General features: G+C 34.7%; 1 pseudogene; it reads left to right on the forward strand.

Moving 5' to 3' along the window:
• The first annotated feature begins 2,703 nt into the window (after nucleotides 1-2,703).
• LOC147603633 (berberine bridge enzyme-like D-1 pseudogene) lies at nucleotides 2,704-3,414 on the forward strand (annotated as a pseudogene).
• Nucleotides 3,415-10,803: the final 7,389 nt, after the last annotated feature.

Raw genomic sequence — 10,803 nt, forward strand, 5'->3', positions numbered from 1 at the left:
CATTAATCTAAGTTGTATACATGCAAGAAAAATCATTTATGAGACTACCACCCCAATATGGAAAGGAAGAAGTATAGTGGCAAATGTATATTAAGTTTAAAGAACTCTTATGAGCATAAAGCAACTCTTGTATCCACTTTTACCTTTCTACATGATTCCGAGTCACATACACTTTCGCATAAGAAGCTATCTCAAAAATAAATACACTACCCATTTATTATCTTTTAAAAAAACACTATCCATTTATTATCTTGTATGATGAACAAAGAACTTTCAGCTGATCCTATCACCTCTAAGGTTTTATGCTATCAAGAAAGAATATCCACAAATATTATTTCAATGTATATCAATAGAAAATGAATGTTGCGGCTAGTGCATCATAGTGGCTATGAGTTTGCACTTTATTTGTCACCTTGTAATAAGAGTAGTTTAAGGCCAACGGTCCTCTAAAAATGCAACTCATCTTGCAAATAGAGCAAGAACGTTGTTTTTTTAGAGCTTAGATGTAGGCACTGTTGGAAACATAGATCCTCCCACTTCCTGAGAGGTCACCCATCCCAGTTGTGTTCCTACGAAAGCGCACTTAATTGAGGTATTCTACAAAAAGAGTGCAATATCACATTCTGCAAATGCCTTCTAACATGCCCCTTCTTAATCATAATATGCACATATTTTGGAGACTTCGATTGAGTTCATTAAAGGAAAAAAATTTATGCAACTAAGTGGTTTATGTGCGCACATAAAATAGCCATAATCATGACCATACATATTGGGGATCCTCCATTTATACTTTCTTCTCTTCAAGAATAACCATCCATAGTGGGAATGCTCTATCTTTCTTTTGTTCTCTTTAAGCACCATTTACAGGTTGCTACCATGCATTCTTAGAAAAGGACATGTGATCAAGAGGCAATAATTTATCATAAACTTTTACTTTTATAATTGCAAAGTAAAGATAGTCTTCTACATACTATAATACCTATTATAATGAATTACTCTTTGAAAATATAGTTGAAAGTCATGGTCTTTTGTATGAACGACTCTTTGAAAATATAGTTAAAACTTTCTATTTAAAAAATTTTAAATTAAGCATTATTAGAATCCTATTATATATCATAAGATTACACAAAATCTTCTAGGAGTTCCTATAATCCACTTGTGCTAATCATGTGATCTCTTAGTAGCCCATTGGAACTCACAAGATCTTGTAAGCTCTTGTATAAACTCATTATTAAAAGACCTTGCAAAAGCTCATACAAGCTTATAAAAGAACTTATTAATCTCACAAGATAGCATTAGATCCAAAAAAGAAGAAGCAAGTCCTAGCAATGTGCAAGAACAAATTGGATTCTCATTAATCTTAACATGCAACTCAAGGTTTTCAAATCTTGTGCTTACTCAATTTGCTAATCAACTCTCAAGCCTTGCATACAATTTTAGATAATCCTTACACAAAGGAGCTCTATAAAATTTATGAACTCAAACAAACTTTTTTGCATATAACATAAACCCTTTAAAACAATCTACATGCATCTTTAAACTAATCTTTAAAAGCTATGTAGATAGCTTCTACATACATCTTTAAACTAACCTTTGAAAGCTATGTAGATAGCTTCTATCAAAACAGTCACTCTTTCTTATCATTCCTATGTTTGTAGGTTCTTATCGTTTTTGAACTCCAAACTTATGAAACACTTGTTATCCTTTTGAAAATAAGCCACATATAGGATTCATAACGATCAAGGTGCTACCAACAAAATTTTATTTTTCATCATTTGGCAATATCAACACAAATCTTTTGTCCTCTTTGCATATATTTTAACTTAACGTAACATTAATATAAGTCACACTAGAGTTGGTAAAATCATTCTCTTACTTTTTGGTGTAAGATGAGAGCATATCCCTACATTTTAACATATGTCATATTGAGTTTTTCATGTGTGTGTGTGTGTGTGTGTGTGTGTGTGTGAGAGAGAGAGAGAGAGAGAGAGAGAGAGAGAGAGAGAAAGAGAGGAGAATTTTAATATTTCATTTTATAATAATATTGATGCATGAATATTAAGTATAAAAGTTTTAAAGTAAATTTTTAATAAACCAATTAATTATTTATGGTTCAATTCTCTATATAGGCAATCCATTCTCTATATAAAAAATTGAATTATCTAGATAATAGCCCATATTTCTTATTCATTCTCTATATAGGAAATTGAATTACCTAGATATTGCCCTATATTTCCTATATAGGAAATTGAATTACCTAGATATTGGTCCATATTCTCTATATAGGAAATTGAGTTATCTAGATATTGGCCCATATTAAACTGAATTATCTAGATATTGGCCCATATTTCCTAGATATAGAGGATTGAGTAAATGGAGAATTCAATTGTCTAGTTATATATAGCAAATTTCCATCTATCTAACTAGGAAATCTCTCAAAATTTCCTATGTATCGTGAAGTTTACTATATAGGGAACCACCAAGAGTTCCTTGTGTATAGATCTGAGAGGGGGTGGAGGTGGTACGTGGGGCATTGTAGTAGAGTGGAAAATTGAGTTGCTTGAGGTGCCCAGAAGGATCACTCACTTCAACTTAAACAGGTCTGGCAAAGAGCAAGTTGCAGAGCTCGTCTATAGATGGCAATTTGTGGCCCCCTCAGCTCCCAAAGAGCTAGAAAGCACTATGTTCATAACAGGGGGTACCATGGGACCAAATCAATCCTCCACTGGCGCTGCCGAAGTCATGATGTTTGGAATGTATTTGGGAACGGTTGAAGAGACTGTGGCTATGTTCAAAAAACATTACCCGGAGGTAAATCTAACAGCTGCAGATTGCCAAGAGGGAAGATGGATAGATGCTGTGGCAAGCATTGGCAGTGCGGCCACTCCTGAGGCCCTCATGGGCCGCTATAACAGAGACAAGGGCAAGTTCAAAGCAAAATCAGATTATGTTACAAAGCCAGTGCCCAAGGAAGCTTGGATGAAAGTGTGTTCATACTTGGAGCAAGGGCCATCTGGGGCATACGTCTACCTAGAGCCATATGGGGGTGCCATGGCAGAAATTCCCGGCGACGCCATTGCATTTCCACACCGAGCTGGCAATCTTTATATAATTCAGTACCAGGCACGGTGGGGCGAGGCAGGCGGCGATGCGCAACAAATCGCTTGGCTCCGCCGTTTGTACAGATTCATGGCTCCCTTCGTTTCACATTCCCCTCGGGCAGCCTACGTCAACTACATCGACCTTGACCTTGGCACGGCTGGCCAAGGTGTTGGTGCCCATGCCATTGCCCAAGCCGAGGCCTCTTGGGGTAAAAGATATTTTGTGAAAAACTTCAGGCGCCTTGTGCAGATCAAGACCAAAGCTGATCCCCTTAACATCTTCAACCACCCCCAAGGCATACCCCCACTCTAAAATGTCCCCTTATGTAACCATAAAAATAAAAGCCCCCTTTCTTTTCATGCTTTGATGTGTCATGGACTTACATATCCTCTCCCATACTTTTACCATCGTATTGTTACTCCCACTCTTCCATGACCGAGTGACTACAATTGTGGCTGCACTCTTTGCATTTACAACCCATCTTGTAATCCTCATGTCATTGAGCTTATGTAGAAAAGAAAGAACCAAGCTTTGTTTTAAGTCTCAAGTATTTATATATGAGATTACAATACCCATGGCAACCTTATAACAGCTACAATAGATTTTGTTTCCTTCGTGCCCCATCCTTCATCAAGGATTTCAAGTATATCTTCCTCTTGAAAATTTTTACACACAAACATTGTGTTTGTAACTCTTATTCTTGTATTCGTGCAAAGAAATCAACAAATAATGTCACCGTCAATGTGACCATTACTACTCAAACAACTCTTGTTGTAGCTTGAGGTTGTAGATTGTGTTGTACCTCTTGGAAGATTCTTGCTCGATAGCTTTCGATTATTGTTGCACTTGGTAACTCCCATTCTGGACTTGTGAACTTGGGGAGACCTTTCCATGTGTAATATCAAAATAGTGGTCGTAAAAGAATGTGCCTACTTCAACCCCAACGATTTTGCATAAAAGAATGTGTCTGCTTCAGTCAACGATTTTGCATAACAAACTTTGTATTGTTGCTCGCCAATATAACCATGCACAACATCAACTAGTTGCCATCCTATGTACGTTGAGGGATATACATCTACACAACAAACAAACAGAGTTTAATATAGGTGTTTCCTTTGAATAGATTACACTTAATGTACTGAACTTATAATTTGGTCTATGTTGTGGAAGGTATTGAGGCCAAACCTCTAGCCTTAACTCCTTATGTAGATACACATGCTAGACAAGAACCTCCTTGATGTGTGTTTGGCTCCTCCAATGCTTGAATCCTTGTATTCTTCCTTTCCAGCTTGATATGAACTCGTTGATTGAACCTCTATGCTTTCTTCTTCACAATGTTTGTGGTAGAATCCAACTCCCCTTAGAAACTGTCAAAGGGATCCATGCATTGTTTGCATCCAATGTGTTAGAAATTGTGATAGATTGCACTTGGAAGATGTCCTTCTTGCTCGTGTTACCATAGCTGAATATGCGGCTTCCTACTTGTAAAACTCAAAAATGGTAGATGGGGAAAACATGAAAAGTGAAAAAGAGAAGGAAAATGGTGTGTGAAAAAGAGAAGGCTAGAATTGTGCATTTAAGGATCCAATTCCCTATACGGATCCTAATTGCTGCTCAAATCTGACATTACAATAAAAGAGAAGAGAGAGAATGTCTATTTTCAAGAATTTTATAAAGCAAAGTAATCCGTGTATTTCACCTATTTTGTACACATTTTTTTCCTTTTTTTGGTGAATATTCAACGCAACGGTGGCTTTTTCCTCATTGGCCGGGGGCCTAATTTCCATTTTGCTAAAGGGCCAAGGAATAAGCCTCATTTTTCCTAATGAAGATTTAATTTCTTGGGTATACTAGGATAAGGGAAGAGGGATTTTACATTCTCCCCCACTTGAAGATCCAAGATGACCTCATCTTGCTAAATGGGATAAATCTTTCCTCAACTCTTCCTCTTTTTCCCAAGTAACATCCTCAACTGGGAAAAACTTCCAATTCTTTTAAAATTCTATTCTTGAGGTGTTTTCTATGACATCCAAAACTGTGTGTGGTTCTAGTTTCACTTGACCTTAAGCAAGAAAAGCAACCTACTCATGATTCAATATATGACTTGGATCTGAAACATACCTCTTTAATAAACTCACATGAAAGACATTGTGAATCTTTAAGCACAGAGAGATAAGCTTGACATCCAACTCTCCTCCTAATTATATATAGTCCACAATATCTAGGTGTATCTAGGTGATAGCTTCTTGTACTTACCCAAGGAGATTGAACTTCTCTCGGTTCATATACAAAGAAAGACTATATCACCTTCATCGAATTCTCTAGTAGTCCACTTCAGATTGACATACTGCTTCTCTCTATCTTGATCACCTTTGATATCCTGCTTTGTCATCTACATTTGATTATTTCATTTCATCTAACATTTGCTTTGACACTTCCACTATGATCAATGGGTTGGACCAACTCAATGGTATTACACAATCTCATCCCTAAGCACCTTAAATCGACTTCATTCCAATGCTTTGAGGATGCGATGCATTATAAGAAAATTTTACCAAATTTAGGTAAATTTTCCATTATTTGAGTTCTTGTAAGAATGCTAAAAGAATATCTTATATCGATTGGTTCACCCTCTCTATTTGGTTATCAATCTCCAAATGATAAACATCCTTTCAATCTTGAGATTCTAACAAGAACAACGAATATATTGTAGTACGTCCAATTCAAGTCCAGGCCTTCTTTGCCTCATGTTAAGATCATTCTGAGTGAATCCACGTTAAGCTCTTATGATCTGTAACCAAGGTAAACTTCTTTCCACAAAGATACTGTCATCAAAGCTTCAAGGTGTCATGCACTATTGCAAGCAATTATAGATCATGGACATCAAAGTTTCTTTGATGAGGTCTTAATTTTTGAGGCTCATAATCTATGTGACATCCTTCCTACATAAGGATTCCTCTAATAGCAAATCCACTAGCATCAATAATGACTTTGAAGGGCTTATACCAAAATTTGGCCAATTTCAATAGTGGATCAGGTACTCTGGCACATCGCAAACAATAAAAATGGAATATCCAAGGTTCTTGAGAAGCACTATCAAAGGAGAAGTAATCTTGGCACATCTGTGAAAAAAGCTTCCATACCGCGCCCTGTCAAACCTAAGAATCGTCTGACTTCTTTTACCATCTTCAGTTTTGGCCAGTTGATATAACATCTTGCACCTTGGTAAGATCAAGCAAATATATCATTTCTTCACACTATGAACCCTAAATATTCAATCTAAATAATATACACTTATTCTTCGTGGCAAAGTAGTTGTGCTTTCTAAGGATTTCTAGAATCTTTTATGCACATGCTTCTCATGATTGACAACATTATTGGAGTAAACCAAAATATCATTAAAGAGGACTAAGCCAAAATCATCCAAATGCTTTTTCTTGCATCAATCGGTTAAAGCTAATAGGGGGAAAATGGCATTACTCTGTGAACTCATAATGTCTATATCAGGTATTTAAAGTTGTCTTGGGAATATCCTACTCCTTAATAATATCATGACTTTAACTCAATCTTTGTCAATATCTGGGCTCCATGCAAATGGTCTAACATCTCATCTATACTAAGAGTAGGATATTTATTCTTAATAGCAAAATGATTTAACCTTCGATAGTCAGTACAAAATCTTAGATTCCCATCCTTCTTCTTCTCAAAAAGAATTGGTGCACCTTGGGATACACTGGGGCAAATAAAGCCTTAGTCCAAAAGTTTTTTTTAATTGTTCCTTAAGGTCCATTTCTTCTAGAAATGACATACAAGATTTTTTCATAGTGGTTGGTTGGGACTTAGGAATTAATTTTATCTCATGATCAACCTCACAAGTTAGGAGCATTTTAGTAAAATCTTTAGGAAATATGTTAGTATATTCACTAAATTATTTAGTCTCCTTCATGTCTATGACTCTTTGACTATAGGACTGACCTTAACAACATAAATTAATTAGTTGTCTTAACAAGTTATAAGGTGGGAGCTCCAATTACTCTAATCCCTTACACTTTGTTCCCATGTATATCCACGAAGAAAATGCTCCCTTTGTGATTGTGGGATCCCACTGCCCCCTCCACGCACCGGATTCCCAATTGCTCTGGCACAGCGGAAGCAGCTCCCTCTTGTGCGGGGCAGGGTTTCCCACTCGGGGCCTCGCCCTCGAATGTCCGGGCACGAGACTAAGCTGGTGATCATTCCGAAAAACGAAACCGGGAAAATTTTCCATGCCCGAAAAACGAGGACGATTCCACCATTTTGAATTTCTTAACGAATTTTTCTAACGAGGTCAAGATACTGAACTAACCTTCATCTGAATAAACCAGATAGAAGGGAAACTATTACAGACTTAACTTGATCGGAATCAACGCTTTTTTTGTAATTGAATCAGGCACAACCGTTGATCTATTCATTTGAGAAGTCTTCAGGTTATTATTTAACTATTCGAGTTCTAAGCGTATTCCTATTGATCAATTTTATTATTAAAACTCTATTGATTCTAGCCCATGGGTTAGCCACTGCCCAACCACTGGAATTGGTAGAACTAGACAAGTACTCACACACTTCTCTTTAAACTTTAATTTATAAAACAATCCATTGACAAACAATTATTGGTTACAGATGTCATAACTCAAAATTTCCATTCAATCCTTGTTTCTCATAAAACAGTATCACTCTGGACTCTCCGTTGAGACCAGTAGGTCAGCAACGAGATCTAGTAACAGATTACAATAATTTTCTCATCATCATACATATATATATATCTTCCATGACATACGCATGCGTGTCCCAAGCATTGCGAGCCCGTGCATCGCCTGGTTAGAATCCTCCAGGATCCTCCTTAGGTGTCCTGGCACTTCACTCAGGGACCGCTTCGTCGGCCCTCGTCCATCGTACTGAAAGCCAACCATTTTACACCATACCCAGGCTGGTCAAGACCTGGGTAGGTTTTTGCCGCGTGAGCCGTCCTTTGAACACTCCCCGCCAGCTGTTGCAACCGAACTTCCCTTAGAAAACACATATACCAAATGCTCCCTCCAGCATTCTGGCGTAAGACAATCCTTTAAGAAAACAGGGTTTCTATGCAAGTTTTCAGTTTTGATTTTCTTTTGAATACAATGGGTATATCTTAAATCCATATCCCAATACTTCTAGATCACACGTCTAAAATTCCAACAAAATTTCTTGAATTTTGTAACTTTGATCCTCATATCAGAATCAAGGGTCTTAACTTTATTTCAGATTCGGTGGGTGATTTGCGTGTAGATTACTGAACTGGTCACATCGTCGTTTCTTGAAACTGATAAAGAATTTTTATCATGGTCATAGTCTGATTCAACGTTTGAGTCTGGAAAGGTTCTCCCTGAACTATCTTTCTTGAAGGGTAATATTTCAATTACTACTTTACTGAATTTCATTCATTGAGTATTTTGCTTAACTGAATTCAAAACTAGACACGAATTCCTATGAGGAATAAATTAATCATTTATCTAAAATTTCAACTTCGATAGTTTTTCTGAATTTTCTCATTACCATCCTAGAGAATATGAAACGGTATAATTTTCCTTCACTGAGTATTTACTTATTCATTTTCCAATATTCATGGGATTTAAACTTAGGATTAAAGAGAACTCTTATTTTGATATAAAAATTTCTGTATGCATCTATTTATGCATGAAATCCAACTTCTATGGAAATAACACTTTTATATAAAAGAAAATCCTTTTATGCATCTATTTATGCATAAAAAATCAATTTTGGTGAAAGTAACACTTTTATAATTAAAAAAATTCTTTTATGCATCATTTTATGCATAAAAATCAATATTGGTGAAAGTAACACTTTTATAACTAAAAAAAATCTTTTATGCATCATTTTATGCATAAAAATCAATATTGGTGAAAGTAACACTTTTATAATAAAAAAATTTCTTTTATGGATCATTTTATGCATAAAAATCAATATTGGAGAAAGTAATACTTTTATAATTAAAAAAAAATTCTTTTATGCATCATTTTATGCATGAAAATTAATATTGGTGAAAGCAACACTTTTGCAATAAAAAAAATTTCTTTTATGCATCATTTTATGCATAAAATTCAATATTGATGAAAGTAACACTTTTATAATAATAAAATTTCTTTTATGCATCTATTAATGCATTAAAATCAATATTGGTGAAAGTAATACTTTTATAATTAAAAAAATTCTTTTATGCATCTATTTATGGATAAAAATCAATAATTAAAAAATTCTTTTATGTATCATTTTATGCATAAAAATCAATATCGATGAAAGTAACAATTTTACAAAAAAATTCTTTTATGCATAAAAATCAATATTGATGAAAGTAACACTTTTATAATAAAAAAATTCTTTTATGCATCTATTTATGCATAAAAATCAATATTGATGAAAATCACTCTTTTATAATAAAAAATAATCAATATGCTTCTTTCTATACATAGAATTTAATTTTAATGAAATCACTCTTTTATAGTTTCAAAAAATAATCAATATGCATCTTTCTATGCATAGAATTTAAATCTAATAGAAATAACACTTTTGTAATAAAAATATTTCTACTATGCATTTTCCTATGCATAGAATGAAAATAACACTTTTAGAATACACAAACGATGGGGATTACTCTTTTTGAATAATAAAAGGTATACTTATTTCACAAAATTTAAGAAAATTTTGCCATAACCTCCTTTGTATGGCTGACCATTTTTTAAATTTTCCTTTTCTTAATTTACTTAAAAATTATCCCCAATTCGTTTACATCATTATAAACTAATCAAATTCCACTTAAAAGAGAAACAATATGAAAAGTTTAATTCAAACAATTTGATTACTTAACTAGGATAAAGAAGGGCTAAATTTAAGAATGAGAGAGGGGGAAAGCCTTTCCAGCAAAGCATAGCATCAGATTATCATTTTAAAGATAACAAAAAAATAGAAAACCATTAAAAGAATAAGAAAAAGTAGGATTTCTAACTTACATGAAATTCTGGGAGCTTTCCTTTGGCTTGATGGTTGGAGGGATCTACTTTTGTTTGCAACAAGAGTGGCCACCAGTTCTTTAGAAGAGGGAAAGGTAAAAAACTAATGAACTATTAAGAAATTCACAGTTTTTGGCTCTGGGAGGAGTAGAGTAACAGTGCATAAAACACTATTAAGCTTCAACAAAGGGAGAGGCTTCTATTTATAGGAAAAAGTGAGCTTCTAACCAATCAAATTGATTCTAGAATTTTCTAAATTAGTTTGGTCAATTTTTGACCATTTTTGGGTCAGTTTAGCTTACTTTTTGAAACTAGACTTGAATTAGGAGAGAGGAGAGATAAAATATCTCAATTTTTGGGAATTTAAAACTCCACCACACATGTGAAATAGGCGCCTCCTTCATGAGGGGAAATCCCCACTCTGAGGTATCAAAAATTCATTTTTTAAAGTATTTTCTTTGTTCCTTAGTCCACTCTTCATCTTATGTGAGTATTTACTCATTTTTGGGGGGAATTTTCTTTATTTCTTCTATTTATCTCCTCCACACATTTGGATGAATCTGATTGGTCCCTCAAAACCTTAATTTAAAATATTCAGAAAATCTGGACCCCTAGGATAAGGCCTTTTGAACAGATTATAATTCATTTCTAATGCACC

Source organism: Cibotium barometz, chromosome 63, assembly GCF_041138505.1.
Source record: "Cibotium barometz isolate CiBa-2024 chromosome 63, ASM4113850v1, whole genome shotgun sequence".
Classification (NCBI taxonomy): domain Eukaryota; kingdom Viridiplantae; phylum Streptophyta; class Polypodiopsida; order Cyatheales; family Cibotiaceae; genus Cibotium; species Cibotium barometz.